Raw genomic sequence first — 19,852 nt, 5'->3', positions numbered from 1 at the left:
AATCACTCTAGACAAATCCACTATTACCCACTAGAGAGTTTGACCTTACTCTTCATTTCAGCATGTGTTTCCTTGAATTTTAAGGTCTGTTTGTGAAAGTGTTGACACTGATTCTTAGATTTTTTAATCATTCAAGTAATGGAGAGGTTGGTGAAAAGGTTGAATTGGTACGAAGCTAAACAGCGGACTGGAATATGCCTTCTCCCAATGATAACTGAAGTGGATGAGGTCCTAATCTTGCCCAGAGAGTTTAACCTAGCAAAATGTGACTACTGTAACAGAATTTCTTGGTGTCTCATAATGTACTGGTATAGCTGGATGGTCAGATAGAGAAATAATATACAGAAATTTATGGAAAATTCCATAGCACAAGGATAAATATTTGATTTTTTTTTGTTGTGTTTTATTTATTTTTATTTAGTAGTGACAATTGAATGGTTCTTGATGTCAAGTCTGAATTACAAATGTTAAAGTCAGATACAAACTACAGATACAAATGTGTCAAATAACATAGAAATAAGTGGAAAATAATTTTATAGACCCACTGAATTGAGTGTAATAGATACAGTAATAAGCCAGAAAGCTAAATTAGAAAACAGCTCCTTTACTATAGTGATATCAGAGAGCCAAAATACTACCAAGTTAACTGCTTGGGATTTCAAGGGTAGCCTAGGAGGGGTGAATTCACTAACTTGAAGTTGGGATTACTTCACCTCTGGAACTAGAGTGGCTAATAAACATTCCTCCTTTTAGCCCAGGAATCTACTACACTCAGGTACGTACACAATACCCTGAAACGTAAGTGTCAGTGAGAGAGATATCATGGATATAATTATTGTTGCTAATCTACATGGTGTCAGTTCTGGAGGCTTTCTTTGGATCCTTCATCTTCCCCTATCTGTTCAGTCCAGAAAGGTATATTTGCCAGAAGCTTTAAGCCGCAACTTACAAGCTCTCCGGGTGATGCAATGTTTAGCTGTCAGGGAAACACCCCATTTCTGGGTTTCGGCACACTATTGCTGATCTATAAAACCTCTATCTAGTCTCTCTTTGTTACAGCTCCTACAGAAGTTATTCTCTCTCTCCAAGTGATATCAGCCCAAATCCCTACTCAGATCCAGCTTCTATAGGCACGTATTCCCAAGGTAAGAGCCAATGCTTCTAATGCCAAGTTATAGATAGCAACTGTAATTGTATTGTCTCAAAAAAAGGCCGGTGGGTCACCTTAAACTGTGCTCATAGGGTCATAGCTTTAGAGTTAGAAAGCCTGTTAACAGAGGCATGGTGTCCCTCTGTAGTATGCTAGGTGATAGTCAATTTCCCCTTCCATTTCTTCTTCAAGATGAAGCTTGATCATTATAATTATAGAGTGTTTAGTTTCATTGTTGTTGTTCTCTCCATTTACACTGCGGTCATGGTGTATTCCTGGTTCACCCGACTTCATTTTGAATCGTTTAAGGAGTCTTGTGCTTCTCTGTCTTCTTTATATTTATCCTTTCTTATAGTATAGCTATATCCTCTATGCATTTATATACCACGATTTGTTGAACCATTTGTGTAGCGTAATATTAGGGCCACTAGGAAAACTCATTGACCAAAAACATGTCCTCTACCTGGCTGCCACACCATCTGAAATGGTGCCATTGGGCATTCTTTTTTTTTTTAGACTAAATAGTATTGCCCCATCTAGGAACAGTGCTGGACTTGGAATCAGAAAGACCTCCGTTCAAGTCCAGCCACTGACATTTACTTGCCAAGTGTCTATGATCAAGTCACTTAATTTCTCTGCGTCTCAGTGTCTTCATTTGGAAAACTGAGCTGATAAAAATATCTGTAGTACCTACTTTATAGGTTTGTCATAGGGTAAAATAAGAGAATTTTTATAGAATACTTTGCAAACTTCAAATCACCATGAAACTATCAGGGCAGCCAAGTGGTGCAGTGGATAGAACTCTGGGTTTGGAGTTCAGAAGACTCATCTTGAGTTCAAATCTGACCTCGGACCTCTGCTAACTGTGTGATCGTGGGCGAGTCACTTAATCCTGTTTGCCTCAGTTCCTTGTCTGTAAAATGAGCTGGAGAAGGAAATGGCAAACTGCTCCAGTATCTCTGCCAAGAGAATCTCCAACAGGGTCACAAAGAATCAGAACAACAAAAACATCAGTTATGATGAGGGTGATAAAGATCAGTGGTGCTAGTGCTATTGTGCCTTCCAGAGGGCTTTCCTGCCAGTGACTAATTGTCAGTGGCCTCTGGAATGCCTTTGTTTTTCTTTTATATATGTTTTGGATTTATTTGTTTATCTGTGCTCCACAAAGCCATTCTTTGATGCCTCATTGTGATGTGGAGGCAATCCTATGTTCCTGAAGCCTATGCCAGTGGAACACAAGTTCTGACAGGTTCGACCAAGCTGCAAAGGCGTTGAGCACAGTCTTGGCAACTGATTATGTTTGCTTTCTGAGGACCAGCCTTGCGAAGCATAGAGAGGTTTATCATCAACAGGTTAGCCACTTGGGAATGAAATCTTTGACCATGGCAATCCAAGGAACAAGAAATATATAGAGAACATTGTCCTAGAACTCCATTTCTGCAGTAATGATGGCAGAATGACAAGACAGAGACAGAAGGTGCTAAGACTGATGAGTTTTTAGACCATCCATGGGGGCAGCTAGGAGGTTCCATAGTGCATAGAGTGCTGGGTTTGAAGTCAGAAAGACTTATCTTTCTGAGTTCAAATCTGGCCTCAGACACTTCTTAGCTTTGTGACCCTGGGCAAGTCACTTAACCCTGTTTGCCTCAGTGTCTCATCTGCAAAATGAACTGGAGAAGGAAATAGCAAAACATTCCAGTATCTTTGCCAAGAAAACCCCAAAATTGGATCATGGAATTGGACATGACTGAAACTGTTAAACAATAAGACCATCTATAAACTGTAATTTGACTGATGGTGTTTTAATTATATAATCTTTGTCTAATGACTGGACACACTAATATAGGAAATGAATTATAGTAATCTCACTTGACTTTGCATCATTTCATGTTGTCTCCCTATTCTCTTTTTCTTTATATTTATCATTTCTTACTATACAGCATTATATTTATTTGCCATGATTCGACAAACAGGGACTGGTCATAGTTTTATTCTGATTTAATAACCATAAGAGAGGAAGGAAAATAGAATATGCTAGGGAAGAAATGAGGTTGAAGGACATTAGATCTATTTCTCGTAATTGGGGAGCCCATGAAGAGTATACAAGTATGGAGGAAGGAGTAGTGGGAGTGGGTTTAGCATGAATCTCATTTTTATCTCAACCAGACAAAAGAGGGTTAAACTCTAAAAGAAACTGAAAGAAAAAGATGCATCTACTAAATGAAAAGATGACTTATACATTCTCTTTGGAAAGGCAAATAAGGAATCAACAGATGTGACAACAAGAAATAACATTTCTTGGGCATTTCGTCAGCTTGTATTATGAGGTTCATCCAAAGTGTTACAGAAAAGACATCCATGAAAACAGTTGCAGCTGATGTAACATCGCTGCAGAGAATGAAGAGATACTGAAATTCTACAAAGTGTTCAGTAGGAGTCTCCGAATTCAGTCAACATATATTTTGGTTAACTTCAATGAAAAGGTGGGAATAGATGAGAATGGTGAGATGTATATTAGAAAACATGTATCAGGAATAAGGAATGGGAAAGCAAGGGTTTATGTACTATCCAGAAACCTCCTGCCTATATTTTTCTTGAATACTTCAAGAAAAAAATCATTAGTTACTGCTCATGATTAGCACAGAATAATGCCACTAAAATGAAATCAATTATATATTTTCTTGTATTTTTTTGAATGAATGAAAAAAACATTTATTTAGTGCTTTCTATACAAAGCACTGTGTTAAGCTGACAATTCAAAAGCACTGAGAAGCTCATGTTGTAACAGGGAGACAACATATATATTAATCTGAATATTTCATAGTCTACATCCATTTCATTTAAGTTACCAATTTTTGTGGATATATAGTTGGCCAAACTAATTTCTAATAATTCCTTTTATTTCCTCTTCATTTGTAAATTCTACTTTTTCACTTTTGACATTGGTCATTTGAGTTTCCTTTATATTTTTAAAACATCAATTAGCTAATGATTCATTTATTTTATTCACATTTTTCTGCAAAAAGCCAGTTCACGGTTTTATTTACCAGTTCAATTTTTCTTTTATTTTCAACTATGTGAAATTCTTCCTTATTTTCTATCTTTTCCTCTCCTTTTACCTCCCCATTTCCACTCCTGTCTTTTCCTCTCCCATTGCCTAGTTAACATTTCTTACATTTGCTTTTCTTCCTTGTAATCACCCTTTGAAGTTGAAGTTTGGTTTGCTTATGACTGTTCCCTCCTAAGCTGTATCCTCCCTCTTAAACCTGTTTTCCCTTTCCCTGTTCCTACCTCTTTCCCTTTTGAGTTTAATATATTACAACACCAAATTCTTTGAACATGTGTGTATTCAACTTTTCTTTCTCCAATTCAGATAAGAGTGAAGTTCATGTAATGACTACTTTCCCTACTCTGTCCTCATTTTTGTATGCTCTTTACATGTGCCCCAAATATGAAAAATAGTAAGTTCCACTCCCTTCTTCCTAATTTCTTCTCTATTATATTCCTTTCCTTTTTATTTTTTTCTCTTAAGATCACCAAAATGAACAAAACCACCCTCAATTCTTCTGTTTGCCTTAATTCTGTATCCGACACATGAAGTCATTAAGATTCTAAAGGGTTGATTTTCTCTTTTCCTCTTGTTTGAAAGTCAGCATTTTATCTTAATTTAGTCCCTATCAATTGCTCAAATATATTACCTTTCTAGATTCTTCTTAATTTCTGTGTTTTCATTTCAAAATTTCTACTCAGTTATGCTCTTTTCATCATGAATGCTTGGAAGTCCTCTATTGCATAAATGGTCCATTTACCTCATTTTCTTGTGGGTTAAGTTATTCTTGCTTATAATCTTTTTCTATCTTTTTACCTTTTGGAATATTCTGAGTATTCTCAATATTCTGGAGTATTCTGAGATTTTCTCATCTTTGAAGGAGTAACTGCCAGGTGTTGTGTAATCCTAACTGTAACTCTTTGGCGTTAGACTCTTTCTAGCTGTTTATAGCATTCTCTTTGACCCAGAGGCTCTGGATTTTTTTTTCTATTACCTTTCTGGAAGTTTTCCTTTTGGGATTTCCTTCAGGATTTAACTGGTGGAGTCTTTCCATTTTCTTTTTGCCCCCTGGTTCTAATTAAGTCTGGGCAGTTATCGATTGTGATTTTTTTGAAGTATTGCATGTGACCTTTTTTTTGTTCATAGTATTCATATAATCTGATGATTTTTAAATTGTCTGTACTTTGACCTGTTTTCCAGGTGAGTCGTTTTTGGTAGTGGATACCTTATGAGCTCTTCCTTCCTTCCTTCCTTCCTTCCTTCCTTCCTTCCTTCCTTCCTTCCTTCCTTCCTTCCTTCCTCCCTCCCTCCCTCCCTCCCTCCCTCCCTCCCTCCCTCCTTCTCTCCCTCCCTCCCTCCCTCCTTCTCTCCCTCCCTCTCTGTCTCTGTCTCTGTCTCTGTCTCTGTCTCTCTCTCTTTCTCCCCCCCCCCCCTTCTCTCTGGAACTTGTTATGATAGTTCTTATTTCCTGTAGTCATTGAGTTTGGCTTGGTTTTTCAGGGACTTTGTTGCTTGGGTAATCTTTTTCTGCTTTCTATTCTAAACTATTTATCTTTCCAGCTTTATGTCCATAATTTTTTTTTTACTTATAATTTCATTTTTCGTTATTTGTTTCATGACTTCCAGACACTCTTAAAGTCCTTAGGCCAAGCTCTGTATGTGTGTGTGTGTGTGTGTGTGTGTGTGTGTGTGTGTGTGTGTGTGTGTGTGTGTGTGTTTTATGAGGCTCTGATCATAATTGTTGTGGATAGTATTAATCTTTTCTTCTGGATTTTTCTCTTAAATGATCTTTGAAACATATTTTTTTCAGGACATTTGGTGTCTTCTGTTTACTTGTATCTCTAGCTTCAGTTCTTGTTTCAGGATTTTGTGTTGGGGTCTGCCTGTTTCTGTACCCATGGACAGGGTGGATGGTCAGGCTACGATTGGTTGTGATCTTGCTTTCCTGAGATCCTACCACTGTCTCCCACTTCCTTTCCGATGTCAATGCCCAGTGTTGGCATGCTTCAGTGTCCCTATCAGAATTATATGGTTTGCTTTCCCCAGTCAGGGAGGCTACCATGCTGTTTCACTCTCATTGGGGCTGACTTGAAAATCTAGAAGAATAAAAGTAAGGAAAAATATATCATGCATTTGAAACAATTTAATTCTTACTCAAACAAGTTATTGATTATGAAAAAAGGATAGTGGATGAAAGGACACAAATATAAACTATAATAATTTCATGTAGAAGTTTAACCAATGTAAGTCAATTGCCATAGCAAAAAGAGCCAATGGACCTAAAAAGTGCTTCAGCAAGCAGATACTAAGCTTACTTGCCAAACAGAGAAATAGAAGCCAAGGTTAACATCATATCCTACCAAAGTAAGATAATGTAACGTAAGATTTTAATGATAATGATAATGTAACATTTTAAATAGTGTTGTTTCATGAAACAGAGAGAAACAATGAAAGAGTAAAAACATTTTAAAGAAATTTAAGTGAAAGATCAAACTAAGGAACGTGATTCCAAGGATGAAAACAGAAGGAAAAACAAATAGTAGAAAATGGAAAAGATCTGCAGATATTTCTATGATGAACTTCTTTCACAATTAAAGATAAATATCATACAGAGGGCAGAAATGACCCTTCAGACAACATAAAGGGGGAAAGCAACTAACTTAGGAAAATTACTAAGGTGACATTTTTGCTAGAGGCAACACAAGTCATAAAGGTCTTGAGAAGTCAATTCACAAGGCATCTGAGATGGAAAAAGAGCAACAAGGTGGAAAATATATATAACTTGTTGGTGCTGGGAGAGCATAAACTGTTGCTGGCCTTTCCTATCTATATAAAATTTTATGAAAATTATCTATACATGCATTAAACGCATCTTTGATTAATGTGTAATTGGGAAAAGATAGGCTTTCACAAGTAATATTCCACAATAGACCATGACTTTGTCACCATCACACAATATATGATAGAGAACAGAAGGTTCCACCATGCTTATTATTTTTAATTATAATAAAGCATTTAATTCAGTGAGTAAAACATTGCCTTGAAAGATTTTTTTTTGTAATAAGATGCCTCCCATCTATATATCAAAACTATTTAAGATTCCTTCAAAGATATGACAGGCATGACCTTGTTCAACAAATCCCTGATCATGGATTACAGGCAAGGAATAAAACAGTTAATATTCATTTAGATAGATAACCTGTAGCTAATTAAGAAGCATTTATTAAGCACCTGTTATGTGTCAGACACTATGCTAGATGCTGGGGACACAAATAACAAAACAATCCCCACCCTCAAGAAGTTTTCTCTAGTTTTTCTCCATAGTCCTCTCATTTGCTAGAAGTTACAGCCTTCTCACACCTAGTGTACCATTTTCCATTGCCCATGGAGTGATGTTCAGTTTTAATTGTTCAGAGTCTGCAGTGTTCCATGACTCACAGTCATACAGCAGTCATAAATTCAGAGATTCATAGAATGTCTGATCTGGAAGGCACCTCAGAGGTCATATAGTGTGACCTCCCTTATTTTACAAATGAGTCTTTACATTTCCTATTCAAGAGGCAGAAAAATGGGTGAGAATGGAATAAGAAGGATGATGTACTGTTCACCAGGGGCATGATGGAGCCAGCTCCAACTGGCTTTTAAGAGCTAATTGTTAAGTTTTCAGGGTGAGCATTTGCAACTCAGAAAATCAACAAATGCTACAAATTACGGCTTGGTTTATTGTTTTGTTGATTTCTAGACATAAAAAAGTGAAGGAGAAAATGATAATAATGTAGATTAAATTTAAAGTATGTCACATGTATATTTCTCCCTCTCCCCATCCCGAAAACTAGGTGTTAAGCATTTATAAGCATACCTCTGACTATGCCAGAGATGGTGATAAAAAAAAAAAAATGAGTCTTACCAATTCTTTGAAAAATGTCCAATGTGATAGGCAGGACCTTTGACTATTAACAGTACAAAAACTTCAGGTAAGAGAAAAGTGTAAAATGTGTTTTCTGGTTAGAAAGAGAAGCCTGAAATGTCATCTCTTGGTTTTCTTGAGGTGGAATTTATCTCAAGTGTGAGGATCTAGAACTAGAACTCAAGTCTTGGGATGCTGAGTCATTGAGCATTGGATCTAAGAATCTAAATTATTCACTAGATGGAGATCTGGGGATTTAAATGGACTATAACTCAGTGCAAGATGGCAGACAGAAAAGTAATGTAGTCTTGGGTTGCATTAAGAGATAGCTTACATAGCTTTCATCACTAGGGAGGTAATGTCCTTCTATACTCTGAGGTGGTATAAGCATAAACCAGGTGGGAGTTTTTGATTTTTTCCACTGGAGTTCAGTTTCCTAGACTCAGGCTAAATTGTGAACGTCTGAAGAATTGATCTCCTTTGAACCTTGATACTTTCACAGTTGTGCTGAGTCATTTAGGTTTTGTGCCTGCTGGCTCTGAGTCAATCAGGGACTGAGTCTTTGGCATTTTGCTTTTGGGGGCTCACTCAATAGAAGGACCTTTTGATCCCTTGGATGGGACTCTGAGTAGCCATTTGTTAAGAGCTCCCTGACTACTCAGATGTTGGTGCTTTCCTGGTCTGGTGGTATGTGGAGGTAGACCGTATTACTTTGTTCAGACAGTTGGAGCCCTGTCTGTTGAATCTCTGTGCTAATTTCTCTGTTTGTATTTTGTATACTCACTTCTTTCTACTTATCTGTAATTAAAGTAAGATTGCTGACCCCTTTAAAACTGTCTTTCCTTTAGAAAAGCAGATCAAAAAACCTGTGCTAGCAGCCTACCCTGTGTGCTAGTGTGGTTGCTAATACAGGTGGTCAGAGCACATCTGCAGAACTTTGTTGTTCTGAGTAACACAGTTTAGGAAGGACTTTGGTAAACTAGAGTGCTGAGAGGGCAATCAGGAGAGAGGATTCTGGGAAGGTAGAGTAAGTCAGAAAGAGGATGTTAAAAAACCTTTAAGAGATTGAAAGAACTGGGAATATTTAGCCTAGAAAAGTAAAAAGACTTGGGGCGAGAGGGTGACACATGCTATCTGTGATCAAGTTTTTGAAGGGATATCATGTAGAAAGATTATTTAACTTGTTCTGTTTGGTCTAGGAGGCAGAAATAGGAGAAATAGATAAAAGTTGCAGAGACAAATTGAAGGGTGATGTTAAGAAAAAACTTTCTAAAAATTATAGTTGGACAGTTTCCAAATTATAGTTGGAGTTAGTAGTTCCTTCCTCAGTACAGACTTTTCCATTTTTCAAGTAGGCTGCATGACCACTTATTGGTATGGCTAAGTTGAGATTCCTTTCGAGTATGGGTTAGACTAATTGGATGCTAAGGTCACTTCCAAGTCCCAAATTCTGTGATTCTGGAATTCCTTTGATCTCCCAGATCTTCTCAGGCTAACTTTCTCAAGAGTCTCTTCATCCGACATGTTTTAGACTGATGGTATCAAACTCAAATAGAAGCAGAGGTCACTAATTCACACATAAGGATCTCTGAGAACACATATTGGTTTTGTTTTAAAGCATAATACTATCTGAATGTCCTACACTTAAGTAGTTTCCCAAAAAGGTACGTAGGTTGCTTGAGATGTATATCAGCTGTATTTATATATGTACATATATATGTATGTCAATAATATTTATTCTATATTATTTATTTTGTTAGCTATTTCCCAGTTATACTTGAATCTGGTTTGACTTACACTTGGGAGTGTTGTGATGATTTGGTCATTGTGTTTGACACACTACTTTAGACCATTCTCTTAAGCTGTTGCATTTGGTAGTCATGTGGTCATGAGATATATTTGCAGCTTTTTTCATACTCAATTTCCATAGACATTAATATTATACTTGGGGTTTAGAACAACTCATTTAGTAGCAGCAAAGAACTGGAAATTAAAGGGATTCCCATCATTTGGGGAATAGTTGAATAAATTACCAATTTTGTCTATTAAAATGATGAAAGAGATGGTTTCAGAAAGAAAAAAAATGGGAAAAGTTGTATGAACTGATGCAGAATGAACTGAGCAGAACCAGAACAATATGTACAATGACAACACTATAAAGGCAACCTTAAAGAACTAAAGAACCCTAATCATTGCAAGGACTGATCATATCTCCAGGGGACAAATGATAGAGCATGCTATCTACTTCCTAACAGAGAGATGATGAGCTAAATATGCAGAATGAGACATAAATTTTTGGACGTGACCAATATGGGAATTTATTTTGCTTGACTACGCAAGCTTATTTATAACTAGCATTTATACAGTACTTTAAGGTTTGCTAAGCCCTGTATATATGTTATCTCATTTGACCCTTCCAATAACCCTGGAGGTAGGTGCTATTATTTTCCATTATTATGATTATTATTTGTAGGAAAACTTTATTATTTATTATATATTGTTTAAATTTAGCTTTGTGTGGCTAGATATCGCTTAACCCAGGATGTGCAGGTGTAGGTCATGCAGACCTTAGACACTGTCTGGGGATCCAGAGATTGCTGTAAGGAATGCTTGCACCCTGGCCAGGTCTTGTGTTGGGCCTTCACTTAAAGTCTGTGTTTTGACTTCACCCAAATCTTATTGAATGTTTAGATTCACCTGATGATATACACCTCAAGCAATCTGTGTACCTTTTTTGGAAACTACCTAAGCGTAGGCCACTCCATTGCTCATCCTTGCTCCCTTGTTTGAATTCCATATAATGTAAAACTCACCAAGGCTCCTAGAGGACATAGTGGATAGAGTGCCAGACTGGAGTCAGAGAGACTTGGCTTCATGAGTTCAAATCTGGCCTCAGACATTTACTAGCTGTGTGACCCTAGATAAATCACTTTACTTTGTTTGTCTGTTTCCTCATCTGCAAAATGAGCTAGAGAAGAAAACAGCAAATCATTCCGGAATTTTTGCCAAGAAAACACGGAGAGTCTGAACTGACTGAACAACAAAGGAGCTCTCCCCTCTGCCTAACAGTAAATTTTTTTCAAAAAATCTTTTCAAGATTTGTTCTCAGGAAACTGAAGTTGAGAAAGTTTAGATGTCTTTCCCATAGACAAACATATAGTATTTGAGGCAGAATTCAAACTCAAGTCCTTATGACTTCAAATCTATACTCTTAACCTCTCTGCCACCTAGCTGCTAAAAGGTTTTATTTTTTTTCTTTTGGGGATGAGGAGAAAAACTAAATGCTTGTTAATTAAATAAAAATTATTATACTTGGATGTCTCTATCCCTCTCAATTATCCTTCTGCCCAGAATTTATCTGGAAGGAAGTCCTGTGTCTTCCCTTATTTAAACAGGTCCCAGTCTTCATAAAGTATTCTAGATTAATAGAAGAGAAAAGGATAAGTTACTACACATTCGCTTTTCTAGAATTACCAGCCAGGGCCTTCTCTAGCTAAAATTGTGATGGCTGGGGCCATTTCCTAATTGCCTTTGTATCTTTTATATTTTTTTCTTATCTATAAAATGGGAATTATAATACCAGTTCTCACTTCACAGGATTTTTGGATCAAATAAAGTAATATACATAAAATATGTTGTAGATCGTAAAGAGCTATATGAATGTCAGTTGTTATCATAAACTATGACTGGTGTCCTCCCACTTCTCTGTCCTTCGACCTCTTCCTCATCCTGGCACAAATTCAGGTACATAGGTGAATCTTTATTTTGTCCACAGCTCCCCACTAAGACATTCCATGCAGACTGCCCTCCTCTCTCTACCTAGGCACCACAATTATCTCTTCCTTCTTCCTCTTCCTGTTTGGTCAATGCCTTCCCATTAGCTGAAATCGTGGATTAATTAATTCCTAACAAATGTGTTAATGACTTTTAGTTTTATGTGTTATCTTTCCCAAGATTTTGTTCAAAGAGAGTGACTTTAGATCTCTTAAAAAGGAATAAAATCTCTGATGGTGAAATTTTAGATTTGAGCATCACTGATAGGCACGTTCCTAATTGTCTTCTGTCTGTGCGACAGCCAGAATGATGGACTCCATCTTATCCTTCTTCTTTATCCCAATTGGTACCATGCTTCTAGCAGGAGCTCAATAAATACACAATGAATTAACTTACTTCATGCCAAAATGATTTTTTGTTCCGATACAATTCAACAAACATCTGCTATGTGCACAGCACTTTGCCAGGTGATGGGGAGATACGAAATTTACTTGAGGTCCCTTATGGAGTTTTTAGTCTTATGGAAGTTTAGAGTATATACACAGCTAATTAAAAATATGCAATTCAAAAAACATTTATTTAGGCATCTGCAATTTTCAGGGTGTTATGCTAGGCTCTAGTGATGCAAAACCAGATATGATCAAGACCCCTTCTCAAGGAACTTTTAATCTAAAACTATATTATTCAAGCGCCTTAGAGAGGAGCCAAAAAAAATTGCTAGATGAGGATGAAGATAGGTGAGAAGTCATTAGCAATCAAGTGAACCAGGGAGTAATTTCCAAAGGAGGCGGCATTCGGTAAGAATTCAATGAAGGTGAGGAAAGATCGTGTGGGAGGGAGTAGGAAGGGTCTGCAGGGATAAGGAAGCACAGGTTACATTCAGGGGACAGACTCATCTAGAGTGTGAAATGAGACTAGAAATTCTCTGTTCCCAATTCGTTATTTGAAAGAGCTGGACTGGGTAGTCTTTGAGGCCTATTTCTGCTTTAAAATCCTATGCAAGTCCTCTTGGGGATCAAGTTTCTAACCTACAATTTTAAGGATTCAGTCTTGATTATTTGTCACCTATATATAAGTATATATGCGCTTATATATATACATATATGTACATATATATACTGGTTGTCCCAGAAGTCTTAAGTTATTTAAAATGGCACTAAGGTTTTGGGGATAGGACACTGTCTATCTATCATCTATCTATCTATCTATTCATCTATCTATCTATCTATCTATCTATTCATCTATCTATCTATCTATCTATCATCTATCTATCTATCTATCTATTCATCTATCTATCTATCTATTCATCTATCTATCTATCTATCTATCTATCTATCTATCATCTATCTATCTATCTATCTCTCTCTCTCTCTATCTGTCTATCTATCTATCTTCGTTATCTCTCCCTTATCTGTGTCTGTCTGTTTATCTATCTTGTGATGTAATGGATGGAAAGCTCACGTCTTACCTCTGACACATACAGACTGAACACATCAGTTAACCTTGAAATGTCCTAAACACCTCCCTAAGACTAGAAGGTGCAGAAAAAACTGCTTACCTGCATTGGTAAAGAGGTTTCCTCTATACGAGGTTCCCTACACAAATGAATATAGAGAGGTTCCCTATACGAATAAAATCCTAGGTCTAGTTCCTATCCCTACTTAAATGTATATTCTTAATCATTTAAAAAGGGTTTAATTTGGTTTTTTAAAAATGTACTTGTCTTACATTCATTGATGGTAGTTTCATTATGTGTTGGTTTGAGTCAAGTTTTCTATTAGCTTCAGTGATCCTAGAGGGCATGACTGAGCACAAAAAGCTCCCCTTAGCTCCTTTTACCTGGGAGGATGCCCGGGAGGGAAGCCCTTTTTGATATTCTCCTGGATAAGAATGGGGACTGGAAGGGAGTGACTTTTTATAGCTGATGAAGTCAGCCATAAGAGAGTCTGAGGGTTTTGTGTACTACATCTCATCTCCTCAGAGCAAGCTGCATTTTTATGAGAAACATTTACTAGGGTTACCTTGCTGCCCTCCCGGTTTATTCTTGTGGCTGTGCACAAAGCACATAGAGCAAAGCATTAGCAAGGAGAAAATGCTTCCCTAGGCACACTAATATTACCCTGTAGGTATTGAAAATTTACCTTGAACATGTGCTGGTATCAGCCAATGCTAGTTTCTATTTAAAAGGCTTTTAATCCTAGGACTTAAAAAAAATTCTATTTAAAAGGGGTGCAGCTTGCATGTATCAGATGCAGAAGGTCTTGCTGGCTTTGAGGCCAACAAGCTCTTTATTGTTCTACAAAATATATATAACACCTCCACCTCCCTACTCAGGTGGAGTGGAGCCCTGAAAGCACAACTCTGGGATTAAACCGTGTGGTTATACCTTCCACATTGTGGCTTTCCCCATCATGGCTTTAATATATCACAGGTCAGCATAAGAAATTAAATAAGGGTTTTTGGGGAGTTTTGCAGAAGTAAGTTGCAGATGACACATGAAGGCTAACAGACAACACAGAAAACGTTTAGAAACTCATAAATACACTATAAATGTATGTATACATACATATACACACATGTTATATGTGTGTGTATAAATAATATCAAAATATTTTATCTTTTAATGTTATAATAATTCAGATATCTTCTCTGGTATGAAGGGTGAGTCAAAAATTTTTATGCAGATTTTCCAGATTGCTGGGGCATTGTGCTCTAACTCCTGTATCCCTAACCCTGACAATGTGGAAGGGATAACTGTATTATGTATGTGTAAGCATACATGATTCCTCATTGACTGAGAGACTCTGAAGAAGGACTTTGAGAGAGGTGATTCAGAGTCAGTCTACTAACATTTCTTGAGTCCCTACTATGTGTTGCTTTCAGCCCTTCAGAATCCCAGGCCTGAAGAAAGCCATTGAATTCTGGGGAGCAGTGTTGACCTGTTGCTGTTTTATTTTATTCCTATCTGTGGAAGAAACCAGTGCTAGACACCACCTGATTGGTTCATGCTTCATGATTCATGTGCCAATCGTTGAACATACAAAAAAGAATAAAAGATAGATCCTGCTCTCAGGGAACTCATAGCCTAATGGGGGAGACAACATGAAAAAAACTATGTACAAACAAGATATAGATAGCATAAATTGAACATAATCCACAGAAGGAAAACACTCTTATTAAAGGTAACTTCTTGTATAAGGTGAGACTTTAGCCAAAATGGGGCAATTAGTACTTGTGTTATTTCCCATTTTTAAAGTATATAATATTTTATTTTCCCCCCCAACTATGTCAAAACAAGTTTTTAACATTTGGGTTTTTTTTTTAAGTTTTGAGTTCAAAATTCTATCCCTTCCTCTCTCTCTCTCTCTCTCTCTCTCTCTCTCTCTCTCTCTCTCTCTCTCTCTCTTTCTCTCTCTCTCTCTCCCTCTCTCTTCTATCCCCCTCTCCTTGAGACAGTAAGCAATCAAATATGTTATACATATGTAATCATGTAAAGCATTTTCATATTTGTAATTTTGTAATTTGCAAAGACTCAAATTAAAAAAATGAAAGAAAGTAAATGAAAAATAGCATGCTTCACTCTGTATTCAAGCACTATCAGTTCTCTCTCTGGGAGCAGAGAGCATGCTTCATTATTAGTTCTTTCGGATCGAAAAGACATGTTTTAATTCTTGTTCTGCCATTTACTATATGTCCTTATGGTGCAAGTCACTTTACTGGGTCCATACTTTTCATCTAGAAAATAATAATGTTACTTGTATTTCTACAGTGCTTTATGACTTTCAAACCTTTTTTCTCTTCTTACAATAGTTACATGAGGTAGGTAGTACAGGTGTTACTGCCCCCATTATACAGACAGAAAAAAAAAAAACCAGAATCCAAAAGGCTAAGTGAATTGCCTAGAATCTCAGAGCTTGGATTTAGAGGTGATAATCATATATGGATCATCTGACATCATGTTCTGTACCCTTTCCCTATTTTCTTTCTTTTTTTTTGCAGTTAATAGTACTTTAATTTTCCCCAATTACAAGTAAAGATAGTTTTCAACATCATTTCTGCAAGATTTTGAATTCAAAATTTTTCTCCTTCCCTGTCCTCCCCCCCCCCCCCAAAGACATTGGGACATTGATATTGGTTATATATGTAGAGTCATGTTAAACATATTTCTACATTAGCCAAGTTGTAGAAGAAAAATCAGAACAAAAAGGAAAAGCCATGAGAAAGAAAAAACAAAAAAAAGTGAAAACAGTATGCTTCAATCTGCATTCAGACTCCATAGCTCTTTTTCTGGATGTGGATAGCACTTTCCATCATGAGTCTTTTGGACTTGTCTTAGATCATTGTATTGCTGAGAAGAGCTATCTGTGAAAGCTGGTCATCATAAAATGTGGCTGTTACTGTGTACAATGTTCTCCTGGTTCTGCTCACTTCACTCAGCATCAGTTCATGTAAGTCTTTCTAAGTTTTTCTGAAATCTGCCCAGCACCACATTTTCTTCCTTGATCAGGAGTTACCAAAGTGGGTCCTCCTATGACCCCAAGGGATAAATGGTCAGTCAATCAGAGGATAGGAAGAAGAGATGAATCCCACCCTCCCCACAACAACCATTCCTAGGGCTTGTCTACAACACAACCACACTCTCATGCCATATTCTACAAGTTTCCATTTTCTTCATGGGGTACTCAGGGCCAACCTTGAACTCAGCACGGGTTGGGAAAATTCTGTCTCCCATCTCCTATGCACTTATACATTCTCTGCCCTCCAGATAACCTTTGCTGTAGCAAAGTGCCCCTTGGTTAACTCTGTATTCTACTCTGGGCAATGTGGTGTAACAGTCCATCACCCCACCCCCTTTTTTTTCCTTGGGTCAGATTGTCTCATTGAATAAGTAGGCAAGGATACAGACTTGTTGCCTGCATTACAGACTTCATTCAATACATTATCTTTCCCCTCAAACCACTCCTTCACTGAACTCTCCTGTTTCTATTGAGAGTACCACTATCCTTTCAGTCACTGTGATGAATAACCTCAGTATCATGAGATACTCCTTCCTCTTATTCATTTTCCATATCCAGTTACCAAATCTTATCTTTTTAGCTTCCACAACAACTCTCCCATTTGACCATTTCTTTCTGCTCTGCTTGACTCTCTTCTTTACCTGTCTATTCGCATTGCCACCACCCTAGTATAGACCCTCATTGTCTCTCACCCAGACTATTGCAGTGGTCTCCAAATCAGTCTCTCACCTCTTCAATCCGGGAGCAAGATTGCACTACCTAGTTACATGGTGCAGTGGCTAGCACTGGGCTTGGAATCAGGAAGACTCTTCTTCATGAATTCAAATCTGACCTCAAGCCACTTACTAGCTGTGTGACCCTGGACAAGTCACTTAGCCCAGCTTGCCTCAGTTTCCTAATCTGTAAAATGAGCTACAGAAGGAAATGGTAAACCACTCCAGTATCTTTGCCAAAAAAAAAAACACCCCAAATGAAGTCACAACTGAAATGATACCACAATAAAATCCATCAATCCACCCTCCACCCAGCTGCTAAAGTGATTTTCTTAAACCATAGTTTGACCATGTGTAACACCAAAGCAATATTCATAGTGCCTATGGCAGCTATGAATATGCTAGCAGTTCTGAATCTCAAAATATTACAGACTCTCCACATGGAAGATAGAACCAAAATATTTATTCAAACACCGGAAAACCAAATCCATCATAGCAATAAAGAAATCTATAAAAAATAACAATGCAGGGGGCACTACCATCCCCAAGCCTTCCCTCAGTTAGGCTCAAACCAACTCCCTTAGACAAATCACAAACCAGCTCCCTTAGACAAATCACAAACCAGCTCCCTTAGACAAATCACCAACAAGCTCTCCCACTCATTCTAGTTGTTCCCTGCTCTCTCTTTCCGAGCTCTGACTAGTCTGATCAACTTCCTCTCAACTCTGCTCTAGCTCTGTCCTTTCAGCAAGCTCCTCCCACCACAGACTCATGTGACAGGCTTGTTAAGCAGGTCATATAGACCAATTAATGAATGGGAAGATCTTCAAATTAAGCAAAAAATACATTAACAATACACCATGCTATAATCAACTGTAAATAACTCAGCTATTCTTAGCAATACACTGATCAATCAAGAGATAAAATTCTGAAGGACACATGATGAAAAATGTTATCCACTTACGGAGAAAGAACTGCTGGAGTCTAAATGTAACTTGAAGCATATTGTTTTTTAAATTTTCTTTATTTTTCTTGGGGTTTTTTTGGTCTTTTTTTCCTTCACAACATGATTAACATGAAAATATGTTTTGCATGATTGCACATGTATTACCTATAGCCAATTGCTTACCTTCTCAATGAGGGGAAAGGGGAGGGAAGGAGACAATTTTTAAAAAAATTTATTTGTTTTCAGCATTCATTTCCACAAAATTTTGAGTTCCAAATCTTCTCCCCATCTCTCGCTTCCCCCACCCCAAAACACTGAGCATTCTAATTACCCCTATCACCAGTCTGTCCTCACTTCTAGCATCCCTCCCTTCCCTTATCCCCATCTTCTCTTTTATCCTGTAGGGCAAGATAAATTTCTATACCCAATTACATGTATTTCTTATTTCCTAGTTGTATGCAAGAACAATACTCAACAGTTGTTCCTAAAACTTTGAGTTTCAACTTCTCTTTCTCCCTCCCTCTCCGCCCAACCCCATTGGGAAGGCAAGCAATTCAATATAAGCCATATCTGTGTAGTTTTGCAAATGACTTCCATAATAGTTGTGTTGTGTAAGATTAACTATATTTCCCTCCATCCTATCTTGCTCCCCATTTCTTCTATTCTCTCTTTTGACCTTGTCCCTCCCCAAGAGTGTTGACTTTTAATTGCTCCTTGCTCCCATTGCCCTCCCTTCCATCATCCCCTCTACCCTGCTTATCCCCTTCTCCCCAACTTTCCTGTATTGTAAAATAGGTTTTCATACCAGAATGAGTATGCCTTTTATTCCTTCCTTGAGTCAAAAGTAATAAGAGTAAGCTTCATGTTTTCTCTCTCACCTCCCCGCTTTTTTCCTCCACTGAAAAGTCTTTTACTTGCCTCTTTTATGAGAGATAAGTTGTCCCATTCCATTTCTCCCTTTCTCCTCCCAATATATTCCTCTCTCACTCCTTAATTTCATTTTTTTAGATATGATCTCATCCTATTCAACTCACCCTGTGCTGTGTGTGTGTGTGTGTGTGTGTGTGTGTGTGTGTGTGTGTGTGTGTGTAATCCCACCCACTACCCAGATACTGAAAAGTTTCAAGAGTTACAAATATTGTCTTTCATGTAGGGATGTGGACAGTTCAACTTTAGTAAGTGCTTCTCTTCATTCTTGTGTTTGAAAGTCAAATTTTCTTTTCAACTCTGGTCTTTTCATCAAGGATGCTTCAAAGTCCTCTATTTCACTGAAAGACCATTTTTTCCCCCTGAAGTAATATACTCATTTTTGCTGGGTAGGTGATTCTTGGTTTTAGTCCTAATTCCTTTGACTTATGGGATACCGTATTCCATGCCCTTTGATCCCTTAATGTAGAAGCTGCTGGATCTTGTGTTATCCTGATTGTATTCCCACAAGACTCAAATTGTTTCTTTCTGGCTGCTTGCAACATTTTCTTCTTGACCTGGGAACTCTGGAATTTGGCTACAATGTTCCTAGGAGTTTCTCTTTTTGGATCTCTTTCAGGAGGTGATAGGTGGATTCTTTCAATATTATTTTGCCCCCTGGTTCTATAATATCAGGGCAGTTTTCCTTGATAATTTCATGAAAGATGATATCTAGGCTCTTTTTTTGATCATGGCTTTCAGGTAGTTCCATAATTTTTAAATTGTCTCTCCTGGATCTATTTTCCAGGTCAGTTGTTTTTCCAATGAGATATTTCACATTATCTTCCATTTTTTCATTCTTTTGGTTTTGTTTTGTGATTTCTTGGTTT

General features: G+C 37.4%; 1 protein-coding gene across 1 annotated transcript in view; it reads left to right on the top strand.

Moving 5' to 3' along the window:
• The first annotated feature begins 995 nt into the window (after positions 1-995).
• Positions 996-19,852, top strand: part of LOC140506885 (regucalcin-like) — a 58,149-nt gene continuing 39,292 nt past the window's right edge. The window contains exon 1 of the mRNA XM_072614516.1: positions 996-1,145. The gene's annotated coding sequence lies outside the window, so the exon portion shown is untranslated. The remainder of the gene's footprint in view (positions 1,146-19,852) is intronic.

The sequence above is a fragment of the Notamacropus eugenii genome, chromosome 5, assembly GCF_028372415.1.
Source record: "Notamacropus eugenii isolate mMacEug1 chromosome 5, mMacEug1.pri_v2, whole genome shotgun sequence".
Taxonomy (NCBI): domain Eukaryota; kingdom Metazoa; phylum Chordata; class Mammalia; order Diprotodontia; family Macropodidae; genus Notamacropus; species Notamacropus eugenii.
This window is presented reverse-complemented; position numbering and strand designations above follow the sequence as displayed.